This window comes from Bacillus rossius, chromosome 1 (genome assembly GCF_032445375.1).
Source record: "Bacillus rossius redtenbacheri isolate Brsri chromosome 1, Brsri_v3, whole genome shotgun sequence".
Classification (NCBI taxonomy): Eukaryota; Metazoa; Arthropoda; class Insecta; order Phasmatodea; family Bacillidae; genus Bacillus; species Bacillus rossius.
The window spans coordinates 150099066-150124748 of NC_086330.1; the positions used below are offsets into that span (position 1 = coordinate 150099066).

General features: G+C 35.8%; 1 long non-coding RNA gene across 1 annotated transcript; it reads left to right on the plus strand.

Moving 5' to 3' along the window:
* The first annotated feature begins 13358 nt into the window (after positions 1-13358).
* Positions 13359-23004, plus strand: LOC134546282 (uncharacterized). The gene is made up of 2 exons (XR_010079128.1): positions 13359-16135; positions 17948-23004. It is a non-coding gene; the product is annotated as an uncharacterized LOC134546282 (long non-coding RNA).
* Positions 23005-25683: the final 2679 nt, after the last annotated feature.

A 25683-nucleotide genomic window follows, 5' to 3' on the forward strand; every position in this document is an offset into this window, starting at 1 on the left:
ATTAAAATGCTTATGCGACCAACCCAATTGATACAGTTCGTCTGGCAGCTAGCAACTACGAGAACAATATCAGCATTCAAATAATGTAGGGTTTATTTCCCGCAATGTTACCTCACACACTGTGTGTGGCAGTCCTCACCATCGCTATGTGCCCAGTCGTATTGTGACACTCCGCAAAAACGGTTGCTTTTTTCGTTAGGATAACATTACGTGGAAGTAAAAATGGCTGTTAACAGTTATAGACTTTGGTTTCTACCTACTGATTGCTTTTTGGTAACCAATGAACATTTTAAGATAAACACATTATAAATAGCGAAACTAAACAGATTTACATACAAACACATTTATAAATGTACGCGTCACAAGCTGACATCATAATTGCTTAGCACTCACCGCCCACGACCACGCTACCACATTCATGAAATGTCAGCCTTCACGTGACACTCCTGGGAAGAGATCAACAGAACTACCAGGAGATTGCCGCTACTTTCGGGCAGCTGGAGGAATGTCTGTCTCCAAGTGGTGTGGGTATGTACGTTTGAGGGCGCCCAGTGACAACAGTAAGGGAAGCGTTGAATCTCAAATTCCAGCTACTCTTCAGTGGGCCGTCAACCTTGGGTAGATAACACACGCTGGATGGTATTATAGTTCTCACGAAGAGGATCTCAACACGCGGCACCCATGAGTGCAAGTTATTTTTCAGCCTACTTCCTTCAAATTTTGCAGATTCTCAACCAAATCTCTCAACTCTCTCGCCCCCTCGTGTAATTACTTGGCAAGGTCCGTTATTCCTTGCAGTCATGGGATTTGGATTTTTATTTTAAAAAGTACAGCTCTGCACTTTATAATATTTCAATCTGAGAAATATGAATATTAGTTATTTAATATAATATATATAATAGTTAGTAAACATGGTACAATTTTCACTTTGTCTGCAAAAGTTAATATAGTATTATTTTCACTACTTGTGTTCTGTATTGTTATGTATCTAAGTGAAAATATAAGATAATTTTTCGGCTTTGAAATTATTTGCAATAAATTAAAAAAAAATTCCTGTTCTATTCAAAAATATTTGACCACCAAAATCCACTATTCGCACAACCCCATAATGTGATAGATTTGTGTGGTGAAATATGTGTACATGTAATTTGAATAAGTTTTCTTAATGATATTAATACAATGTTTTTTTATTTAGTTTTGGCAAAAACAACTTTCCAAGAAAAAGGTAGAGAATGGAAAAAAAGAAAAACTAGCTATTTCCATAGGGAAGGTAGAAAATGGTACACCATTTATGAGTGTCGTATGGGATGGCGGCTGTAATGACTTACGGACATAGTTACAATTCAACAAGTGAAGTGGTGAGTTATCTCCCTGTTTACACCAATGCTTGCTCTGTAGTCTGTTGTTCACCAAACAAAACATTTCAGTACTTATAACATCCATTCAAAACGTGCAAATTAACTTATTTTCTTTTGAAGGGTTGCATTATCTGAGCCGAAAAAACCAACTCTTGTATCTGGGACTGAAAGGGAAGTATTGCTCCGCATGCGAATTTACAAGACTGTAAGACAAAAAGGTGAAGGAAAATCTTTGCTTTAAAAACTATAGTGGTCCAAGCACTGGAATGGAACAAACTATAATTTAGAAGGGTTCGGCATGAGTATTAAACAGCACGTGTTAAAATACAAGTTTTACATTGGTGACGGAGATTTGAGTGTTTACTCTAGAATAAAGCAGCAAGTTCCTTACGAAAGGGAAGTCATAAAAATTGAGTGTGCAAACCACATTATTCGCACAAAATTTCCAGCCAAAAATTTGTCATTTCCGCCCCTTGCGCGTCGTTTCCTTGAATCAAGATTAAAATCCGGCGCTAGAAAAGCAATTGAAAGTGCTGGAACATCTCTTGTTGGTAATCTGTCATTCAACTGAAACTTGACATAAAAATGGTCCTCACCATGTATTCGGTTGTCACGAAAACTGCCGTGCAGAATACTGAAAAAGAAAAACTACCAATGACGAAAATTTTGTGACATTGATGAAAGAGTCGGGGATTATGGAAGCTATTGAAAAGGCTCTTGATCCTATGGTGATGAAAGCTGATAGATTCGTACTTAACAAAACTACTAATCAGGCTGAGCGATATATGAGTATGATAGCTACGTTTTCAGGTGGAAAACGGGTAAACTTTGCTGAAAGAGGCTCTTATCACGCTCATTGTATGAAAGCTGGACTGGACCATGTCAGTGGTCCTAGCTGGCACTTCAGCCCATGGAAAAACAAATTTGGTCGAAGCCCAGGAAAGTACTTCAAAACAGTTTTAAAAAATAGAGAGAAACACTGTTAAGTTCGCTGTCTCCAGTATGAAGATGGCCCTCCAAAGAAAAAGAGACGACCAAACAACACTCCTGGTCCTGATTTGGAGTATGGTCCAAGTGCTGAAGACATTTTGTGTCCTGAAGACATGCTAAGTCCTGAAGAACTTGATACAAAGATGAAGTTCATCCTAGAAAACCTGAACCGGGATGCAACAACATTACAACATATTCATGAGCTAGAAAGAAGTACTGTTGGTTAACACGAGAACACTAAATGGAGGGATGCTTGTATGAACAGACTTACAGCATCTAATTTCGGTTCTGTGGTAAAAAGAACACATACATCCTGCCACTGTCTGGTAAAATCAATTTTGTATCACTGGGAGATAAATTCCAAGGCCGTTCAGTTTGGACGAGTCGACGAAAATGTGGCTAAGAATATTTATATTCCAAACTAAAAAATGTCGTAAAAATGCTTTTTTGTACACCCACGCTTTTCATTTCTTGGAATATCTCCAGATGTACTAGTGGCAGACAATAGTTTGCGGGAAGTTAAATGCTTATTTTCAGCTGGGAACGATAAATTAAAGGACTATGTTCCAAAAAAGAAAAATATGTGTATCGAAGAAAAACTTCGAGATTTGCGTCTAAAGTAAAACCCACAATTTTTTTATACCAGATTCAAGGTCAACTTGGCGTCTGCAGTAGAAAATATTACGACTTTGTAGTTTATACGAAAAATGACTTCCATGTTGAAAGAATTTAGTTTGTCAAAGAAATTTGGGAAAAATTCATGCTTTTAAAGCTACAGCAATTTTTTGCGGAGTGCTTACTTCCAGAGATAGCAGATCCATTAATTACATGAAGACTAAAGGCGCAAGAGCCTAACTTTGTAAAAGAAGCTCAAGAATCACTAAAGAAAAATATAAAACAGATGACTTCAGTTATGGTTTCCTAAATGTTATGCATTTGTTCTTCCATTTTTGATTTAGTCATAATATAACAGTGTTGATATTATTATCATCATATTTTAATCGTAAAAGCAATACGATAATTTTTTTTTTAAGAATTTGGGTTATCAAAACATATTTTATGATTATTTGTAAATTAAATTCAAACTTATAAATTTATATAAACATCTCTTTTACTAAAATAATATGTGTATCGTAGCAGTCAAAGTGCTTGAAAGACTATAATTTCTCTGTTTAAAAACGTATGTCAACATGTTAATTTCAATCTTTAATGTTGTTATGCGTTACATGCATATAAACTACCTTTGTAAACTCTCTGTAAAATTACACAAATAAATTCTGGCCAGAGTATTATTGTTTAATACAGCATTAAATTTTGTGTAGTATTTGTTCCTGTACATTTCAGAAAGTATATAAGACATTACTTTATTAAAGTATTTAGTACAATTAAAAGTAGTTGTTTCTTATTGAGTGAAAGGTTTTTTAATCGATTAGAATTATAAGACTGGGAATTATTATTATTTGATTTTTCATTGTTTTCTGTTTATGCTCGAAATTAGGCCACAAAATCATACCCGGGCCGAGATTTTACATCAGAATCTCTCGCTATAAGCCACACACTTCAAATAGTAACTAAATTGCAGATCAATAAATTGTTGCAGCACAAGATACTGTAGTTGATAACTGTTGATTGAAAAAGTATGTAAAATATTATGTGCACATATACCTAACGCGCACAGCATGTGAAGGCCGCGGATCCTGGCGGAGATGGTGTCTGGCCGTGAGGAAACACATCGGGTGGCAGGGAGGCAGATAACCGGGGCACTGTGACAGCAGCCAGCGCGCGACTGACGACTTGGCAACCCCGCGCGCGGAGTAAGCCTCACCCCAGCCGAGCGCTGCACATTCACGACACCCACGCGCTCTACCGGATAACGACGGACAGGACTGGCTCTTGTATCCCGTTAAGACTGCTAACATTTGAGTTTCAGTCAGTGTTGTAAAATAGCAAATTTTAACTTTATGTATTTTGGAGACTTAATGTATTGTATTCCAAACAATTAATATAAAGACCCTAAACAAGGAAGGCAGGCTGAGCTTATAATTCAGTGTAAATTATGTTTTCTTTCTAGGAGGTTTCAAAACAATTTGACTGCATTAAATTTGGAAATTAGTTGTTCGCTATGCCACTTCCACTCCGTGCACGTGAAAGTGGCATCCCGTGGTCTTTGCCTCTAGTCCAGCTCGGGCTGCCGTTGAGGTCTGGCGCACTCTTTGGAGCTGGAAAATGTAGCTTGCTTTAACTGATTCTTAACGTCGGTAGTCTTTATTTTTATCAGTAACCTTTCCTTCAAAGTTCTACTCGTACTTTGGCAAGTTTTTTGATTGGGGGACTTGATCCTCCTGTCCTTCACTTGCTCTGGCACTCAGGCAGGTGTACTGTACAGGACCAAATGACTTTAGATTTTTCAAGTTGTGAAGCTCTGGCTACGGATGCAGGCCAAACCGATCATTTTGAGAATCCAATCAACAGGGTAGGTTGCAAAATTATCTCTGTTGAGAGAGACGTGGCTGTAGGTGTACTTGCAAGTGCTGTCTATAACCGGAACTATGAGTTCTGTTTTACAACCACACATTCTTTCCCTTTTTTTAATTATTACCAGCCATGGGAATTTAGGTATGTCGGCTGGCGTAGATGCGTATTCACGTGCCCAAACATGTGAGCCAGCTTCCCAGCTGCCATTGTTCCTTCTGATGCAGGTACATACTCAGGGAGCCACAGGGGCTGGATGGCCTACCTTCTGCTTCATTGTTGAGGCTGCTCGCTTAGAGCTGGTGCCGGGCAACACCAACTACCACTGAGCAATGTCCGCCATGTTTTCACTCTGTCAGGAAATGGGCCAAAATCAATATGTTTGCAATAACATTGACAGCAAATAAGGAAAATTGTGGTTGCTTTTCTTGTTTGAACTAATATTTTTATAATCCTTGCTTAATATCCAACTCTCAGAAACCTGATGCATGTATTAAAAATAGTGCAATGTTTAAATAACATTGTGACTTGAATGTGTGCACCTTGCTAGGTGAAAACTAAAAGTTATTTAGGTCACAAAGACATTTCAGTGAAGTATAACTGACCATTGTGACAAAATTGTTGTAAGTCTGAATAATTGAATTGAAGATAATTATTATTTCATGGAAGTATAACATTCTTGTTGCTTATTCATACTCGTAGACAAAATGAGCACTGGTAAATTATCATTATTCTAGTAACGCTGAAGGTTGTTAATGTTGTAGGGTGAATGTACCAATTTCTGACCTATTTATACTTTTTAAAACAAAAAATTCTGTGAAAAATAGAAACTTAACTTTTCATTCAGTATAGTTAAGTTGGTTTTTACTCTTTATATTATAATAATATAAATTATATTAAAGCTTCACTTTAGATTAAAACATTTTTTCAGGTGTTTTAGAAATTGTGTTAAAGCACCAATAACCAACCAATGAACTCCAGTTACTAACCATTTATGTACCAATAACTGACCATATGGAAATAAGTTAAAATGATCATGTGCTTAAGTGTAATAATATATAATGTGACAAAATATAAAAATTATATATTTTTTAACATAATGTTAGTGTACGCCACACAGTTAGGATGTCACTTTCTGTACAGGTCACAATATATGCCATTAGTTGGGTAAACATAACCGTAAAATAACAAAAAAGAAAATTTGTGCTCTGATATTCTGACTTGTGTAATTAACACTAGCAACAATGAAAACCATAGGTTTTCCAAACAAGAATATATGAAGTATTATTTTATTATTTAATAAGTTTCCATAACCACTCCATTTATAATTAAAAACAAAGTAAAGTAGAAAGTAGAAAGGCTAGTGAGAATGCATAAAGTAATTCGTGAGGGGGAGGGGGCCTGGGGAAAGCTGGGAGCTAGGTTGAACAGAGGGTTGTATCGAGGAAGGAGGGATCATGAGTGGAAGATTCAGAGGGAATGGAGACGGACAGAGAGAGGAAGACAGGTATTCCTTGTGAGGACGGGGTGAGAGTGGAACGAGCTTGAGGGGAGGACACTGGATCTGGAAGGAGGGAAGGACTTAGGAAGGAGGCTCCAGAGGGGGGAGGAGTGAGGGTAGTTGGGGGGTGGGAACACCTTTCCACCGGGCGGATGCCCAATTGCAGGTGTAAATTATTATTATTATTATTATTATTATTATTATTATTATTATTAATAATATACGTAGCTAGCTTCCACGTTGCCAGTAAGGTGCACACACATTATTCAAAAGTTTTTAGATGCGTAACTTTTGCAGTACAATAATAAATTATAAATCTCAGTGTAATTTTAGCCAGCTCACTCAATCGATAGAGTGTGAAATTCCATTACTCGGGACTACTGAACTTGGTAGTTGTGTAAAAAGGAATTATCAGTATTTGCAGCTCAAAACACAGTTAGTTTAGTTATAATTTTCCAAATGCACGATTTTTTTAGTGGTAAAACATGTCTTTAATAAACGAAAAACGGTATAGCGTCACTTCAAAGTTAGGATGTAGCCATACCTGAACAGAAGCCTTGGCCTTCGTAACGTCTGGCCAAATATCGTGAATAACTTAATTCAGGAATGAAAATTATTATTTCCAGACGTACTCTTACTAAATCTCCGTCGTAGCACACGTTTCTACTAGACGTAGGCCATAAAACTGCAAAATCACAATATTTCGCCGCACACAGATGTGTCTCGTGACGCCATCGTCACTAGGCCTTAAAAGCCCGTCTACAATAGCAATGTCCTAAACTGTGTCCGAAGGACACTCGTCGCTGATTGGTCCACGTGACCCTGTGACGTCATGCGTCAAGTGGGCGAAGGTCCGAACCTACCTGGTCCGAAGACATTCGTCAATTTGAACTTTTTGTCCCAACCTGTGTACTTCGGACACAGAAAAAGAACAGAACACTCACTATATTTGAATTTCCGGTTCCCGTTTGAAAACGTGGTGTTTGTTTTTGTTATTGAAGGAAATGGAAGGTGTTGTAATTCAAGAAGAGCAAGACGACATTTAAATTAGTGCTGTTCGATTGCTGTGATATGAGTTCATTTTTTAGCATTTACATTTGCCACTTTGTCTTACTGAATAAATATATAAAATTGAACTCCCACAACTTTCAAAAGTTCAATCTCAAACTACAAAGCATCAAAACAATAAACAAAAACATTTTTTTGTCACATTTCCTGCGCTCTGGTAGCAACTTTAGAAATCAATACATTCGGACATCAGACATCGCAATTGTGGACAGGGCAGTTTTCGGTGAGACAATGTGACGTCACTCACATTCGGATAATGACACGGACCACGCACAGGTTCGGACTATTGTAGACGAGCCTTAACACACTTTTTGTTTCTTTCTTGCCTCGGCCAAACGCAGTCCAGAATGATAGCATTAGTTACAATTTAGCCTATCAAATTGTAACTTTTAAAATGTTAATTGTTGTCTCTGGGCATCCTAGCCGCTGCGACTGTTTATTTTTGTAGTTGTCACAGCAACGCACGAAAATAAATGCCGGCCTAGAGTACCAACATATACATAAACAAATACCGCACACGCAGTTGAGGCGGTGAAAAACGTAAACAAATAAAAAAAAACAATACTCTGTACTGTGTATCAGTACAGATGCCGCTCCCGTCCTACATTGTACACATAAATGTACTAAATTTTGAGTGCAATTTAGGGCAAATCACTCCAAACACAACAACACTGGCAACACTGCAGCGATGTGGCAACAGCGCACAATGGTTGAAGCTGCGCGCGTGCCAACCGACACTTGCTTATCGGGTGACGACATCACCTGCTCCGCTGTCTCATGCTGTCAGCTGCCACGGGCGTTGTGTTGCGTCTGGGCTGCTTCCAAGGGCGAAGAGGACATCACTACACACGTTAACAGCACGGTACGTGTCAGTCTGTAGGGAACTGCTAGAGGTGTATGACGAGAGTAGTAGCTGCCATGTCAACAATGACATGCTGTTACAGGTGCCTGGTGTCGCGGTCTGCTGTCGGTCTGGATGCGGCTTGGATGCTGTAAGGGAGGTACCAAGACGTTACCTGGACTCTGCCTGGCTGCTGTAGACCCTGCCTGATGTCTCCTCCGTGACATCATCAGATGTGACAGGATGCTCACGTTACAGCAGCTGCGCCGGGCTTGCAGTAACCAAGGCAACTCCAAGGGGCCGCTCTACTCCAGAACGTGCGGTTGGGACGGGTGCTGGACCCGTTGAAACACCTGCCAGGCTGTGGAGTATGGTGCTGCAGCCACTGCACCCTGCAGTAGCTGACGCCGGCGAAAAGGACCACACAGTCTGTATAAACTGTCAACAATGCACTTGTTCCCTGTTCCATCACTTGCGCTCTTTAACTTTAAGCGTTCGTGATTATCTCGTACTGTTCATACATACGCATTACACTCGTTCAGTTCTATGTATGTGTTAACTAGGCCTGTGCGAATATTCGAATTTTCGAATATCAAAACGAATAGATTATTATTCGTATTCGATTCGATTTCGAATACTAACACTTCGAAAAAACGAATATTCAGTCATTTACGAAAAAGGCTGAGCGGGATCACTGAAACCGGGAAACATTTCGGGATCACGGAAGATTCTCTTGTTGGGCGGGGGCAAAAGTTCCGCGGGATTTTCGTAATGTTTTAGAGTTATGTATGTGGAGTTATTCCACTACATCTGGCCACGTAAAGCCCGTTTGAACACAGTAATTCGGAGCGATAACTAACATATTTTATGTAGAAGAATGTCGTCAGGTCGTTTAAAATAGATTTGAACTGTCAACATACTGATAAAGATAAATACGTGTCTGTAAAATCCACACAACCGGGACGTTTTAGGTGACAGTTTTCAGATTAGAGGGTGAAACATGGTTTGTCGGCACTGTAATTTCGTTCCCAACGTGACAGCGAACAGAAAGAAAATTGTACAGACCATGTGGAAAACATCTGGCCGCATACTCACAGCAAAGACTCCAAAAGCCTAACATGCTACGTCAATGTTTTTCAATAGGATAATACACAGTGAACGACCGGATGCAGGCGGGAACCCCCCCACCCCCCAATCTCTTCATACCCTTCCCTCCCTCCCAAATTCCTCGCGTAGTGACAGCTCAGGCAATTATCCTGTCCCGCACGTCAAAAAAAAAAACTCTTGCCAAGAGCTTACTTAGCTTGCGATCACGTTACATGGTGTACCAAGATTGTGAAGTAAATGTGTTTTCTATGATGGTAGATCCACGGTTCAAAGATTCACTAATTGAGGATGAAAATTAAAAAAAAAAAATATGGGTTGAAAATTTGTGCAGGGAGGTATGTCAGCTGTGTAAGCTGAACACAGTAGCTGAAACTATAACTGAGACAAGTGAGGCTACAAGTGAAATGCCTATTAAGAAGTCATCTCTGTGGGCCTACGTGAAACCTTCAACAGAAGCTCAGTCTACGCTTGAAAGCTACGAAGAAACTATCCAAGGAGAAGTAAACGAATATCTGGCAGCACCCTTAATCCCAAAGAATGAAAATCCTTTCAGTTTCTGGTCAGAGAAGGGGCGCACTTGGTTCCGAAACATAGCTGTGGTAGCAAAAAGGTACTTGCCTATACCTGCCACACAAGTGTGCAGTGAGAGACTTTTCTCAACAGCTGGCAACATTGTGACGTGTAGAAGAACGAGTCTACTCCCCGAAAATGTAGAGTAGCTTGTGTTTCTCCACAAAAATTAAAATTAGCTAATATGAAGTGATGTGACAAGACTTTTTATAATACGAACTAATTATAAAATTGGAGAACCTTAAAATTTAAATACTGTAATTTTTTTGATTCTACATACACAGTGGCGTAGCCAGGATTTATGTATGGGGGGTGTTAAGAAGCATATTTCCCCCCCCCCCCCCCCTGTATTAAAGCGGGGGGTTCCCCCGGGAAAATTTGGATTTTAAGGTGTAAAATAGTGCTATTTTAGCAGTTTTCGGTACTTAAATTTAAATATTGTAATGGTAAAAATTTTATTAATTTTAATATGAAATTTGTTTGAGTGATGAATAAGAAATTAATTAAAGATTTGGTGCTGGGGGGGGGGGGGGGGTTGAACCCCTAAAACCCACCCCTGGCTAGGCCCCTGTACATACATTGTATCAGTAAATATGTACCTGTTATCATATTGTAATGTGATGTGATATAACATGTTTTATGGGATTTCAATTCTCATTCCAATTATTCGAACTCAATATTCGTATTCGAGAATAATTTGGTATTCGTATTTGAATTCGATTCGAACTAAAAAACTGATATTCGCACAGGCTTAGTGTTAACAATGTCGCCTACATCCTCTTCCACACTTGCGCCCCTAATCTAACTTATAAAAAAAAACTTAGAGTTGTTATGAAAACTTTAAATCCTACCTAATCATACTGTTTCTAACAAACCAAATGAATAGTAATAAATATTTGCAAACATAAACCATCCACTACCATAACCAAAACGTATTATTAACAATGACATGTATGATAATTCACTTAATTTTGGTTAAAAGTTCCTCTAAGTGCCTGTACAGCACATGAATCATGGGAGTTTCTTTTTGGAAAATCAAAGAGTATTTCGAGATCATCTTAGCACTTGAAATGACGAAGAGGATTTCAGCTTTCATCAAAGGACTTTTCAGGCATGAAGAAATTATTTTGTAGGACTGGCTCTTCATCAGCGATGGCTTCTTCAATGGTACAAATTCTAGATAGTACTTTTTTATGGCATGCCACTGCTCAAGGAGTCGCTCAGCTGCTGGTCCTAGTGTCAACCACCTTGAGGAAACATGTTTGATAAAAACTTTGGACTGAAGCTGAAGATCATGCTGGGTATTCTGAAAATCATTAAATCTAGCAGAGAAATCATGGAAAAAATTGTAAACCAATACAACAAGTTCAGACACAGAGTCCCCATATTCATCAAGCCCTCTTGCAAATGCATTGTGAAGATGGTGAAGGTTACAAGTTCCTATTTGCACAAGACCACGCCCTCTCAACTCTGCAACTTCGTCACTCAGCAACCTAAAAACCTTTTTGTTCACATTTGACCCATCAGTGCCCAGTGTCACAAGTTTAGCTGCAGATAAACAGCTGTCTTCAAGTGTGTCACTTATTTTCTTCTTCAAATCCTCTGCAATTGCACTTCCAGTAAAAAGTGTCTTCATGTGTCTGTCTTCCATTTTGCCAGACTTGTCAGACCAAAATCAAATTCTAATTGGCAGTTTTTTATGTCCACCATCATTAGTTGTCTCGTCAAAGCTGGGCTGAAATATGAATTCCTTACATCTTCAACCAATTTATTCCACAATTAGGGCCCAAGTGCATCTGATACAAGGTATGCAACTTTAGCAGCAGAAAAAGTAGAGTTTGAAAGATCTAATTGATGAAACATAGCTTGGAATATTTCTTTAAAATCGGAGCATGACGCGTAAGAGTAATGCGCAATAACACATTTCATTGCCAGGATGAGTTCTGCAAAAATGGAAGCATCCTTCTCACTTATCATCTTCAGCGTTCTAACTGTAGACTTGCCCATATCATGATATTATTCACTGCTTCGTGCTGCCTTCTCTGATGAACTAAGTCCTGATGTTGAAGCACTTGAACACACTCCGTGACCTTGTCCTGATGTTGAAGCACTTGAACACACTCTGTGAACTTGTCCTGATGTTGAAGTACTTGAACACTCTATGACCTTGCAATGTTAGTTTTAACTAAAAGGGTACAAGTTTTATTTCACAATTTTTGGAATGTTTTTTGAGGCTACGTGTTGGCTGATCTTTTCAAAACTTTTGGAAACATTTATTTTACAGTCACAAACAATACACAACACTTCAGTATCACTTAAAATTATGGCCCATGTCTCGATTTTATGTCCAAGTGAATCTTTCTGTGACAACCAATCTTTATTCGCACGGCACTTCCCCATTTTTAATTCAGAAAGTTGAACCAATCACCATAATTTTTCATCTAGTAACTGCCCCTGAAACACCTCATAAAATATTTTTAACACAGACAAGGTACCTTAGCCAATTGACAACTTCGGAGAGAAACAAGAAACCGCAAAACAAAAAAAAAAATTACATTATACAATTCAAAAAGGAAAGACTCCAGGATCAAAATTAAATGCAATAATAAAAGAGCCCTGGAGAGGTAGTTTAATGTCATGCCCAGGACAAACAGTTGAAACTTATCATTTCCATTGGTTGATTATTTGAGAATTGCTATAATTCCAGGGGGAAAAAATTAAAAAAAAAAAAATGATTCTAGGGACTTTAGGGACATATTTTGAATAAAGGGACTTTATTTTGGTGTAGGGACTTTAGGGACCAAGTATGAGCCCTGCCATGGGATAACCCCATTCAGTACAAACTAATAACCTGTCGACAATTATTTGCTCCTCACTTTCTGAAAATGACGTTTGTCCACATTGTTTTTTCACATTGTCTCCTTTTTTAAAATGACGATAAAGCACAGAATATGGTAATTTATTTTCTTGACATTCTTGTCGTATAGTACGCTTACCTTTTTTATGGCATTAATTGCACATATAACGTCCAATTTGTTAGGTTTTGTGTATATCTTACCACCTGGAACTGGTTTATAAGTTCGTGGCATGGTGATTCTATTCACCCCAACAAAATACGAAAATTACACTAATCCAATTAAAATTAATTAGTAAGCCACGTCTTTCAGAAAATGCAATAATAATTACATTACCCTTTCATGATACTTTAGGCACAAAATAAAACACGTGTTTAGGTACTAAACGTTTCTTAGGTTATATTTTTTCGCTCCAAAACAGTTTATCTTGCTATATTTTTTACAAAACAGGTGAACCAACATAAAGACTTGGGATACCATGAAATAGAGTCATAGATAAACTAACAAAAAAAAGGGGGGGGGGGGGGAATGTGGCTACCTCAACCATGGAGGTAAGAAGTTAGGGAGTGGTTGTTTGCTTTTTGGGACACGCCCACTAATGCGACCAAAACAAACTGCGAATACAAGTTTGAAATGTTGTTTTTCATGAAATAAAACAATGTTGTGTTGTGCTTATGGTTGTTCAAATAGGCTAGCGTAAAAGCAGACTGGAATTACATTTCACAAGTAAGTTTATATCAAACCAGGAGCTTCTATAATTGAAGTGGTGAGAGGAATAAGAGAAGACAAGACATGTCTCAAGAAAGAAGATGAGATAGTTATAGTAGGGTGAATCCATGTAAAAGTGAGCCTGAACATAAAATAAAATGGATAAAATATTAAATATTACATTCGCATCTTATCATTTATGATTAGAGCCAAGATTTTATGGTGTTATGAAAAAGGACTTTTCGTCATTAAGAATTGTGGATTTCGTCTTTATCGTCATAAAAAATTAAAACACATGTAATAACATGTACACACCTAGCAGAGCTGCCTTGATCAAATGCTTCAATAATTCGTGGTTAGAGACTTAAAATATGCACATTAAACAATACTATGTTCAGAGTACATAAAAAATTAACAACTAAAATATTTAGTATTCTTATGCAGGTAAGTACTGTTCCTGAGTTCAGGAGAGAGTCTAAATTAATTAAAATAGAAACTACAGTTAAACTTTTGTTCTATAAATGCAATATAATTAAGCTCAGGAAAAAGCCACCATTGTCAGCAGTTCAGCATTCTCTGGTTTTAGAGATCTTCTTCTGTCACTTACAACTACAGAATACTTAGAAAAAGATCTTTCTGAGTCCACATTCGTTGCAGGTATCCATATTAACTTTAAAGCAGCAGCTGCAAATTCAGGATAATCCACTTTCATTTTGTTTACTTTATGGGCCCAACATTGTATGTGGTACATGTGGTCACCAAATACACCTTCAAGGGTACCAGCAGATTTTGTCATGTACCTGGCACTATCTGTAACATACGCAATTATGTTTTCTTCCTTGACTTCATATTTGTAGCATACATCAATCACTGCCCGAGAACAACAAACAGCATTTGCTGCATCAAGGACACAAGAAGCCCCTAATATAACATCTTGTTCAGCACATGGTTTCAGAATTTTAAACAAGATGTTGAAAACACAATTATTACTCTTGTCAGTGGTTTCATCTGCGAGTATGACCACATCTTGCCCCAAGAGCTACTGCTTGATTTCCACTTCTTTTTTCTCTCTAAGTAGGGGAATGTACTTTTTCCTCATCCAATCCGCTGTTGGAAGATCACCAGCATCACTTACATGCTTCTGCATCCATGCAGTCAGCTTGCTGTTGTCAAGTTTCTCAAGAGGAATATCTGCAGCTACAAAGGCTTCAACAGTTTCGAGAACAAAATCTTCCTTTTGTTTTTTTGCGCATATTTGCGCCACTCCTGCTTCTGGGATAGAAAGCTGTCGTTTCAAAGTGCATGGGGATCGTTTAGCTTTTACATGTTTGTCGCTAATTATGTGTTTGTTTACCGTGTCCTTACGTTCATGCTCCAAACGGCAATTACAATATTTACAGAAAAGTATTTTTCCGTCACTGACATATAATCCCTCATTCTTAAACTCGTCAGCACGTGATGCCGCAGTAGCTTTATTTTTCGGCATGATTAAGAAATTTAGCTTTCATTTATGCACGTCATTTGTAAACAAAGCCCGGAGGTACAAAAAACTAGTATTTACTGAAGTTTTAGCGAAAAAATAAACCGCGGGAAGCCTACTTTTTACAGGCGAGAGAGCCATATACTCAACCCGAAGTAAAAGGTTAGGTTATGTCAGGTCAGTGAAATAAATGTTTTTATTTATTTTCCGGGAGGGTTGGGTAGGTAAGCGTTATTTAAAATATTTAATGACCGTAAAATAAATAAATCCTTGCAATAAGGTGCTTTTTCATTAGCGATCGGAAAACTTCGATTATGTTACGATTTTGGCACTCTCGCCTGTGAAGTGTGAAATGAAATGAAGGCTTCACGGTAAACTGCTTATTCAACAAGCACACAAAATTGCGTTACAGTGAAATTTCATTAAATATTAAGTGATCATTACATATCAATGTTCGCTTTTATTTTATTTTCATACGTATTTATTTAATGAATGCAGTTTTTTTTCACGTGTATTTTTCAAAGGATACAGCAAACAAGGCGCTGAGACTTTTCACGTTGTTGTGTTTGTTAACTTGATAATTTTAAGTTTACGATCGTCAGTTGGTAATATTGCGTGATCTCTAGTGGCTAGATGCGTTTAAAAACTCTAACCTAACTCCGATAACGATCTTTTTTTGTTCGTGAAATCGTCAATTTTTGTGATATCTTGTAATTTTTTAAGATGAATAATTAACGCATTAAATAACCACCACACTGCAGTTGAATGACGACCATTTCTTCTACAAACAGATACGGAATTTTTGTCAATCAACCAATAGTCGGTAGTTAACGATTTAAATCAATATTGAGGTGTTTATTTGTGGTTAGAAAACATTTCGCATTTTTCGCGGTTTGGGATGAATTTCGCGTGAAAATTCGCGATTTCGCATAAAACCATATAATCTTGGCTCTATTTATGATTCATGTTATGTGCCTAAACAAATAATTTTACTTTTAAATTAAATTTGATTGTAATTTTTAATGCTTGTATGTTTGCATTCATTGTTTAAGTAGTGTCACACCTTTTTAGGGTGTTTTGGCAACAGTGATATTTGCTACAATGTTTACATCATTCAGCTGAACTATTTACAAATTGAACCAACAAGTCTACTCTCATTGAAACTGGCAAAAACTTTTGATAGAGGTAAGTGGTATCTATAATATTAATTTCATAATAGTTTAATGGGTAAATATGTATTGTACGGATTAGCGCCAAAAAAAATCGTACAAATATGAAATAACTTTCATTATATGCTATCTTACATCCTCTCTTCAGAACCGCCTGCGGAGATAAAAAATTCCAATTACTTTAGGAGATATCGAATTTTTTAATCTTCATTTTTTGGCGATTTTTTTTTAAAAAAAATTTAAAAATCCGAAAATATCTTTATTCTGTGCTCTTAAACTTCCTCTTTTCATTAAACCCGGCTGAGATAAGAAATTCCAAATACTTTTGGAGATATCGAATTTTTTAATTTTCATCCTGTGAACTCGTGCGGCGATAACGGTTGCTTGTTTACAAGTATCATTTTTTTTTTTTTTTGCGATGTTCCCAAACGGAGAAACCTAAGATGCACATAAAGTTCTGCCATTCCCGATTACACCCGAACAATTCACCTTCGGCCAACCTCGGGTTTATTTATTAATATTTCTGTGTTTATTTTAATGTAGCTATACTAACCTAACTAACCATCCAAATGGTTTTAAATTGTTTTAATGTAGCTAACCTATCCGACCACTTTTAATATTTCAATTCATTTTTCCTGCGCAAAAATAAATAAATCCCGAGGTTGGCCGAAGGTGAATATTCGGGTGTAATCGGGAATGGCAGAACTTTATGTGGATCTTAGGACTCTCACGTGAACGAATACATCATGTAAAAAGAAACTTACGTGAGTTTATTCTGTTCATCCTTTTTCCCGGTTTGTTAGGTCAGGTCAGCTACATTATAAATACTTTAAAACTAAACAACCAATAAAATTAATTTTATTATTTTTAATGTCTGTTCAGTTTCAAAGTATTTATAATGTAGCTGACCTGACCTAATCTACCTTTGTCCCATTTTGTTAGGTCAGGTCAGTTACATTATAAATACTTAAAACTATACAACATGTAAAATAAATTGATATAATTTTTAATTTTGGTTTATTTTGAAGTATTTATAATGTAACTAACCTTACATAATGGAAAATTTCTGTTATTTAGACATTCACGCGCACACGGCAAAATATAAAATGGCGACGGTCAAATTAATACACACGTCTGGTATAGCAAAATAAGAACGGCCATATCTCCAAAAGTATTTGGAATTTTTTATCTCCGCAGGCGGTTCTGAAAAGAGGACGTAAGATAGCATATAATGAAAGTTATTTCATATTTGTAAGATTTTTTTTTGGCGCTAATCCGTACAATACATATTTACCGTTTAATGTTGTCTTGTCACACCCGTGACAGAAAAAGGCACAAGTAAATTTTCTCTCATCTCGGTAGAAGTAGTTAAATCTGCTCTTCTAAAAGTGAGGTTATGTATCCTAAATACTACAGTTTTTTAAAACTTATATTTTTTAAAGAAAATTTGCTTCTTTTTATGTCACACCCGTGACTACTTTATGACACCACTACGTAAAAATATTGATTCAGCTTTCTTAACACAAGAAATTGCATATATTTTGTAAGACAATTTTGTAGGAAGCCTTTAAAATGTTAAGACTTGCTGATTATACAGTAACTTATCTTTCAATGATTTGGGAATTAAGTAAAACGTTAGTTGATTGTCACACCCATGACAGAAAAGATATATACAAATAATTTTTTGTCTTTTTTTAGCAGGATGTAGTAAAAATTGCACATGTCAGATGGAGGTTATGCACTTGACAGTTATATCATAAAATAACAACATATAACTTAATTAGGAGTACGTCTGTAGTTCACCAAAATGTCGCTGTTTGTTTTTCAGATAAAATGAGTTCAACAGATCCGATGAGAAAGCTCTGTGAGAAGCTTAAGAAGGACATAGAAAGGAGAGAAGTACACTTGCAAAAGGAACGGGAAAGGGACAAGAAAAGAAGAGAGAGTGCGAAAAAACTGATATCCAAGTAGAAGTTAAAATTAAAGCGTTTACAGGATGCAGAAAGGCAAAAACGGTGTAGGCAAAGCAAAAAGGAAAAAAGTGGAATAAATGTTAAACCAAACCTAGGCTCATATCGCTGCCCACAATCTCTCGGCAAGGCAGTAAATCGAATAAAAAAAGTATTACCACACAGCCCAGGGAAAAAAATGGCAGTTATAAGAAAGTTAGTACATGACACACCGGAAGTTGCAAAACATTTACTAGAAGAGAAAAGTGAGCAAAAGAGATCCACTTCTTGCGATGAAATGTGTCAACGTACTGTCAAATAGTTTTATTGTTGTGACGATGCGAGCCACCAGGCATCAAAGATGCCATATTAATCAAAGATTCTAAAATGGATGTGCGTTATTCTGTACAGAAGAGACACATGATAATGACTGTTAAGGAAGCATTTATCTTGTTCCGAATAGAGTGTCCTGAAATAAAAATAAAGCGATCAAAGTTCCATGAACTTCGCCCCAAACATGTTCTTTTGTCTTTGCAAATGCCTCACAGTGTTTGCATTTGCAGATATCACTCTAACATCAGTTATCTTGTTGAATCCATCAATAAGAAAGTTAAAACCTTTCCAGGTAATATAAATGAACTGATAAAAAACTCATGTTGTGATTTATTGAATGAGCATGTGCAACTGGTTTATGTGAGGTCTGTGCTAATGAAATCTTTCTTCCCCATGACTGTGATGTTAATTCAACCATTATTTGGAAAAAATGGAGTGAATCAGACAATCGACCAAAGCTTGTAGAGATCAAAGGTCCTTTACAGAATGCTGTTAAGGAGTTGAATGCACAACTGCCGACATTTAAGGTACATGCTTATGTTAAGAAGGTTCAGGCTAAGTCATTTGAGGAATGCAAGTTAAATGCTCAAGACAACCACGTTGTTATACAAGTTGACTTTGCTCAGAATTACCTTGCTACCTCACAAGATGAAATCCAAAGTGCACATTGGGCTCATTCACAAGTAACCTTATTTACCTGCTGTGCCTGGATAAAGAATGAGACACGTTCAATCGTAATTGTCAGTGATGAATTGACTCATGACCAATGCTCTGTGTGGGTATATCTAAGGGAAATTTTTGCTCTGTTAAAGAAACATTTTCCACAAATAAAAAAAGTAACTATTTTTTCTGATGGGTGTGCAGCTCAGTTTAAAAATAAATTTACACTCTCCAATCTCTGCTTCATGAAACCTGATTTTGACATGGAGGGTGAGTGGGTATTCTTTGCCACATCCCATGGGAAGGGGGCTGTTGATGGAATTGGTGGCTGTGTGAAGAGACTGGTTTGGAATGCAGTAAAGACAAGAAAATGTATAGTGAACTCTGCTGTAGATTTTTTTGAATGTGCAAAAACTGTTTGTCGAAACTGTAAAAACTGTTTATGTGACGTCACAGACAATTGCAGAGAATAGGGAAATGTTAGAAAAGAGATGGGAAAATGTAAGACCAATCCCAGCATTGCAGTCAAAACATATTTTCAAGGTGAACACCGTTAACAGTCTACTTGTAAGACACACAAGTACCTCCAATCTTGATATTTGCCAAGTTTTCAAGAGCAAGGTAGAGGACGTTTATACAGATTCAGATTCTGAAGTGTATGAAACAGAAGAGAATTCTAGTGAACTTTCAGATCATCAAGATCATAATGCATCTGACTTGTTTGTAGGTGTAAACATAGAAACTCTTCAAGTGAATGACTTTGTCCTGGTAGAATTTGCAAGTAAGAATTCCAAGAAATACTTTATTGGTCACATTGAGGGTAAAGAGTTCAGTGATTTTCATATAAAATTTCTGCGTAAGAAAAGTGATTCCTGGATTTTTTTCTTTCCACAACAAAGTGATATTTGTCTGGTGTCAGCCAGTGATATTGTGATGAAACTTCCAGAACCATCATTACCAGGTGGCACATTAAGGGCTGCTTCCACCATGTCATTCGCAGTAGATTTGTCTCAATATACTGTAGGTTGATGTTTCATTTATAATTTCATATCATGCATAGAAAACAAGCCAGAATTGTACATTATCAGTTCCTGTTTATGTAATTACTGAGTTAACTCTGAAAATAATTTTTTCATAGAGTGAATTTGTAACTGTCACACCCGTGACAGAATAACTTTTTTTTTTAGTAACCAGATGTAATAGTTATTGAATTTTCATGGCCTTGAACCCAATTGTCTTGCTTGAAATACTTTTTTATAGTATCATAGTTTTAAATTTTTAATTCTGATAAATTCACAGAATTTTACAATGATATTAATGGAAGTGAAATGAACTGTCTATTTTTGTCACACCCGTGACATAACTTTCCCTGTTATTGAATCAAAATAAACACCAAATAAAACAAAAACCAATTAGCTCAAAATGTTCGCCTGGCATTGTACTACAAATGTGTGACCATTATTTAAAGCTAAATAAATCATAATGTTGTAATAAATGATTTTGAAGGCTGAAAACTGCTCTGCAAATGTCACACCCGTGAAAATGGATTAACCCAGTAGCAGGTGGAAATTACGTGTTCAAGAAAGAATCAAAAAATGTGTATCCTAGTTTGAAATCTGTATTACCTTCATTATGTAACACAAAAGTGGCGGTATGTACAATCCCACACAGATTTGACTTGATGGATAACTCATGTGTAAATATAGAGATAAGGAAAACTAATGAAAAAATTCTGACTTTGTAGTAAGTACAATTTTTTACGAGTAATAGACGTTAGAGATTTTCCTAGAACATGTTTTACAAGCCATGGATTGCATTATAATAAGAATGATAAGATAAACTTACCCTCTAAAATTTTAAGTAATATATCTAGTAAGGTAGTCAATAACAACATAATTCAATTACCTTGGGTTACAGTTCAAAAAAACTAATTACATATATGTACAATGGACCATCCAAATTATTTCTAAAGAAAACTAATAGAATTGATGTTAATTTTATACTATATCCTGTAACAGAGAGAGGTTGCAAAAGCTATTGCGTTATTAAGTAATAAAACAGCAATGGATTTTTATAACTTATCATCTTTTATTATTAAAAAATGTGCAAAACAAATTTTAATTCCAATAACTCATATCATAAATGCTTCAATAAGAGAAGCTACTTTTCCTGACAGAATGAAAATTACTAAACTAATACCTTTATATAAAAAAGGAAGTAGAACTGATGTTAACAATGATAGGCCAATAAGTTTACTTCTAATTTTTTTCAAAAACACATGAAAAAATTTCTTGAGACTAATAATATTTTACATCCTCACCAGTTCGGCTTTCAAAAAAATAAATCAACCACATTGGCTATTTATCAGTTAATTAAAACTATATCAAATAATTTAGATTCTGGAGTCCATGTATTTGGTGTTTTTTGTGATTTGTCAAAGGCTTTTGATTCAGTTAACCATGAAATATTACTTAATAAACTTGAACATTATGGTATAAGAGAAAATGAACTTTAATTATTTAGCTCTTATTTAAAGAAATGTATAAAAAAGGTACTCTTAAATCAAAATGAGGGAGGTATTTACGCGGATTGGAGATGTATAAAATCAGGGGTACCACAAGGAAGTATATTAGGGCCCTTATTATTTTTACTATATGTTAATGATTTACCTTATCAAACGGATGTAAATATAATATATTTTGCTGATGACACAAATCTTCTTATAACTGCAGAAAATATATTGGAATTAAAAAATAAAACTGAATTTGAATTGATTAACTTGAATAAGTGGTTTGATGCAAATAATTTAAAACTCAATATAAATAAAACAAATTTGTTGAATTTGGTAATAAAAGACTGCTCGATCAAGTATTATCTAAATTTGAAGATCAAGCGATAAGTCAAACTGAATCAACTAAATTCTTGGGCTTACACATTGATGATAAATTAAAATGGAATGAACATATCAATCAAACTATACATAAATTTAGTAAAGCTTGCTACGCCCTCAGAATTCTTAGCCAAATTATAGACAGAAATTCTCTACGAACTGCATACTTTGCACTTTTTCACACACACATGATATATGGTATTGAAATATGGGGTAATTGTAGTAATAGTATTAAACTTTTTAGATTGCAAAAAAAAAAAAAAACATACGTATTATATGTTTAGCTGATACAAGAGCCTCATGTAAACATTTATTTACTGAGTTGAATATATTCCTTTTTTTTTTTCCGGAATATATTTATAGGTTGCTCTTATTTGTAAAAGCTAATATAAATAATTTTGTAGAATATGAACATACTGGACCTTATATCACAAGATATAACTATAAACTGAAACCAAAATTCCATAACACAACTTTATTTTCAAAAGGAGTACAACTTAGAGGTATAGCACTATTTAATAAACTACCTAAAGAAATTATATTACTACAAAATTTTAATGATTTCAAAAAAGTTGTTAGAGAATACATCAAAGGAAAAATATGTATATTTATTTAGCTGGTGAAATAAACACCTTGTAATGACAATGTAAATAATATGTAATTTGCTATTGGTATTATTAATAGGACACCCTATAAATGATTCAGAGTATATTAAATGATAAATATGTACTGTTTGTTGTGTTGTGTAAATTGTAAAATTTGTGATTATTTGTTGAGAGTGTAGATTAGCAAAATTCATTATAATGTAAACTTGATTATTTTATTGCAATTTTAACTATGTTTAATTTTTGTTTATAATGTGACAAGGCCTATATCTCTTGAGCTGTTGGCTCATGTGGGGAGCTGCAGGTGGATTGAAAAAAAATAAATAAATAAAAAGATTGTATTATCTGCATGAAACCATAATATATTTTCCATTGATTTTTGTTGTCCAAATTATATAAATTTATGTAATGTCTTGTTATTTGTTAATAAATTATAGTTTTTACTTCAGTACGTCTTGTTTTGTAGTTGATTTCGCATAATTTCACCCTATTTTAAATTTGCAACACATTTCTTAATACATGTGCTACCAGCTTGCTTGTACCAAAGCCCAATAATGTACCAATTTTATCGTCAACGATTATAAGACTTAACTTATAAAATATGGTGAGGAAATGGATGAGAAGTGATTTAATATGTAAACATTTCACTTTTAGTTTTATGCAGTATTAAAGTAATAAAAATCAATTTCGAAAATTTTTCTTTCGAAGTATAATCAAATATGGATAGTGTTTGATTAGGCTAGGTTAGTTACATTAAAAGTACTTAAAAACACTAGATTGTTAGGTTAGTATAGCTACATTAAAAATACTGTAAAATATTTTTAGTGTTTCTCAGGAATTACCAATTTAAGATGACCTAACCAGTTGCCAGAGGGAAATGCTGAAAATTCATTAATTGCACAGAAAGATAGAGGTGGACTAACAAACCCATCTAAGGACGTGCAAAGTATTTGTAAGACGAAAAGACATTTTTTTCCTCTTTGAATCAGCATATGCATGACATGTCACCACTGAATAATCATATTGTTTATTTGACAAAAGCTGTTTCTGATAAGTATGCTTGTATAAGGTTCAATTATTTTGCTAAGAATATAATTTAAACTAGTGATTCTGTTCTAAACATGTTTACGAAGACAATTTTGTTTAAGGGTCATTGAGAATTTTTGCAGTCAAACTTCTAGTAGCTATGTATGTATTCTTCCTTTTGAGCTTCAAGTGATATTGTTATTCCATTCAAGAATAACTGTTTAACCTATTAAAAATCAGAAACATAAGTATTTTTTGTATTTATATGAAGTCTTAGTAAGTATGTATTGATTGGTTATTGCTACATAGTATTTATGTGTCATCATTCATCAAGTAAGGGAAACCAAGAAAAGAATCTTGACAAAAATAATTAGGTTTCCTAGAAAAAATTTCTATTAACTAATTTTTGCAAATCTATAGTTGAATGGATATGAATATCAGAGAAATTGTGGATAAATATTGGCCCCTATGAAAACAAAAAATACAAAAATATAATTTTCGAGTTAAATATATCTTCACTAGCATTTTATAATCCTCACTAATCTTAAGGCACACATTCAAGGTTAAAATTGTGGGATGAAAAATAATTAAAACGTTGGCAGTATAAATATATAATACTTGGAATCGCTATAGTGAAAAAAACGTTGCAATTGTAGTAATCAGGCAACATTGCTGCAGGTAGGCATGTGTGCCCTCTGTTATTACTGTTACTTTACAGTACTGGCTCCTAAAGTGAAATATTCGTGCAAAGGACGGCTGGTTTTTTACGTGAAACGTGTCCAGGAGGGCGTCAGGCTAACTCGGTGGTTAACCACGAGGTGGGTCGTTGGGTACGAATGCCCCTGCGTGGCCCACTAGGAACGGCGGCGGTGGTAGTGGTGTTAGGGATCCCTGATTACTGATACACTACTGGCCCTACACAGCATAGCACACTGATCCCTAACTGGGTTGGGGAAATTCACAAATAACATACACGAGTCTGGTTTGCACTGTTGTATACACATCACGCACGGAGTGTGTGGAGTGGACGTTTAATTGAGTTGGCAGTTACAGTTACACTATTTTTCTCTACACAAATTACACTATGTTTACACTGAGCGCTCTGACGCGTCGTCACTAATATTAAGCCCTCACGCCAGTCGAGGTTGAGGGGGAGAGTTCAATTGGAGTCGGCCAATCCCGTAAATTGCGAACGGCGATGCCCGGGCCCACCTGTGTGGACCGCGGTTCGCTATGAAATTTGTTAAAAGTCTTTTACTCGATGTGGCCAGTGCCTGTGCACTTCGGCAATTAAACAAACGTCTGTGATTGCGGGAGTCGGCCCACGCCGTATGCTGCCCTGCCCCGCGTCATGCGATGTGCGGGGAGGGATAGGCTGGGATAGGCCCTACACCGTAAAAGGACAAGGCGCACACGGGGAGTTGATTATAAAAAGGTTTTGGAGAGTGACTATAATTACCAGGAATGAAATCGATGCAGACAATGGTTGATGAGTCATTCCATATCAAATCAACCAATGAAAAATTAATTTAGAAACTTCATGTTTCAGATTTATATGATTTTTTGTATTTTGATAATAAGAACTTAATACATTATAAATCCATTTTTTTTTAAATTTATATCTTGAGTAGTTTTTTTGTATTAAATTTTTGAAAAATGCCAAACTAGCCAATTTTAGCAATGTTTTGGATCACTCAAATACTTGTAGGTTTCCAACCAATAGTGCTAGAAGGCTGTTTGACAGCTAATTTTAAAGGTCATCGAATGGGCTTCAATTTGATATGTAACATGACCAAATTCAGAAGAAAAAAATTCTTGAAATTGTTTTCAAAATTTTTAATATTGAATTTCTAAAAAAAACACCATTTTCGATTTTTTTTTTTAAAAAAAGTATGTTATTCCTACATATATTGGTTAGATTTGTGCCAAATTTCAAGGTGGAGAATCGATGGGATCATGAGTAAATAAAAATGAGAAGTTTAGTAGATGCTTCAGGGGGCATGCTAGATAAATAAATGCTTTAAGCGTCAGTTGGATATTATAGGTTCTTGGAAGACAACTTTGAAAAACTGCAAAACAACAATCCTACATAATGTTATTT